At 39.3% G+C, this 2096-nt stretch overlaps 1 non-coding gene across 1 annotated transcript; it reads left to right on the plus strand.

Annotated features, from left to right (window-relative positions):
* The first annotated feature begins 633 nt into the window (after window positions 1-633).
* Window positions 634-740, plus strand: LOC130042622 (U6 spliceosomal RNA). Its single transcript, XR_008795275.1, has one exon. It is a non-coding gene; the product is annotated as a U6 spliceosomal RNA (small nuclear RNA).
* Window positions 741-2096: the final 1356 nt, after the last annotated feature.

A 2096-nucleotide genomic window follows, 5' to 3' on the forward strand; every position in this document is an offset into this window, starting at 1 on the left:
ATGTGGGGAACGTTAGCCAATTAAAATTATTATGATAATTCAGGTTATATGCTTATAATAGTGTAAATAGCATTTATGTTTTTAATGGATAGTTAGAACAGTTCCCTGAAAGCCACTGCCCAGTCCCCACCTCTTATGATACTTCTAGCCTGTCGCTTCATTCCCCCCTACATCCCTTGCTTGGTGAGTGCAGTGTAATACATGTAAACGAGTATATATATATATATATAGATATATATATAGATATATGTATATATATGTATATGTATATGTATATTCCACAATTGTTAAGTAGATTGAGTAGATGATAGAACTTTGTAGACCAGCATTACTCAACAAGGGATCAAATAACTCCTAGGGGCCCACCAGGATGTTACAAGGGGAACACAGGTTAAAATCAAATAAATGGGTGATTTTTGCCTCTAGTCTTGTGACAAGGTTAGAATACCAACTGATAGAACGGGGTGCCACAAGAAGAAACAAGGCCCAAAGGGAGTTGTAGTCATTGAAAGGGTGAGAAACAATGGTTTGGGCCACTAGTTTTGTTCACTGGTTCTGGAGATTATAAGGTGATTCAAGTGTCAGCTCTGGATATCAAAGCATTTTTCTCTTCCATAAAATTTTACTCATGATTTGCTCGCTTCGGCAGCACATATACTAAAATTGGAACGATACAGAGAAGATTAGCATGGCCCCTGCGCAAGGATGACACGCAAATTCGTGAAGCGTTCCATAAAAAAAAAAATTTTACTCATGTTGAGATAATATATTTGTGATTATATATATACATATGTATATATATGTTGCATTTTGGTGATCAGTGCTTTGTGATAATTAATGGTTTTCTCTCACCTTGGTGATTCTTCTTATTCTGAAGTTCATCCTAGTAGCATTCTAAAGTTCATCCTAGTAGCATTCTAGCTAATTTAGATTTCATTTTTTGGGGGTCACACATGGAGATGCACAGGGGTTATTCCTGTCTCTGCACTCAGGAATTTCTCCTCGCAGTGCTTGGGGTACCATATGGGATTCTGTAACTCGAACCCAGGTTGGCAGGGTAGGGACTGTAGATGAAATAAGACAGAGCTGCAAGAAGCCACTGCAGATATACCAAATCTACAGTCTGTCTTCCCTAAACTGGGTAAGGCCTCTGGCCACCAACATTCCAAGAAGAAACAAGAGCAAGAATATCCTCTTTGAAAGGACTGATAAAAAGTGAACTTTAATCTACTTTTACCTCTTGACCATGCTGAGGCTTTCACCTGATCAGCATATCATTTATGACCTCATCTTTCTCTTTCCCTTATAAAAACTCACTTTTGTGCCTTCTGCAGACTCTCTCTGAATATGAGCTTTACAACTCTTTCATTTATTTATTTTTGTTTTGAGGTCACACCCAGGGGTGCTCCAGGTTTACTCTTGGCTTTGCACTCAGGAATCACTCCTGGCGGTGCTTGGGGGACCATATAGGGACCATATAGGATGTGGGGATCAAAGCTGGGTCAGTTACATGCAAGGCAAATTCCCTACCCGCTATATTATCACTCCTGCCTCTCTACAACTCTTTTTTTCTTCTTTTTAATTTTTAAAAGGTTGTTTGCAATAATTTATTGTATTCAATATTCTAACACCAAACCAATTCCACCACCATTACACCTTATCATCACCATTATTTTCAATTTTACCACTACTACCCAAGCCTGCCCCAAAGGCAGATCCTCAATAATTTATTTTTATTGTTTGTTAAGAGTAATTCACTAAAAATGATCCAAAGAGGGCTTTTTAGAGGAAAATGTGTGAAGATTGGTGTATCTCATCTTGGAGCTGTTAAGCCTTGTATAATAAATTACTGACGGGGCTGGAGCGATAGCACAGCGAGTGAGGCATTTGCCTTGCATGCAGCCAACATGGCCAACACAGGTTCGATTCCCAGCATCCCATATGGTCCCCCAAGCACCGTCAGGAGCAATTCCTGAGTGCATGAGCCAGGAGTGACCCCTGAGCATCTCCGGGTGTGACCCAAAAAGCAAAAAAAAAAAAAAAAAGAAAAAAAAGAAATTACTGACATGTTGTTACATGTTGAGCCTTGTGAACAC

Source organism: Sorex fumeus, unplaced genomic scaffold, assembly GCF_029834395.1.
Source record: "Sorex fumeus unplaced genomic scaffold, SorFum_2.1 ptg000106l, whole genome shotgun sequence".
Taxonomy (NCBI): Eukaryota; Metazoa; Chordata; class Mammalia; order Eulipotyphla; family Soricidae; genus Sorex; species Sorex fumeus.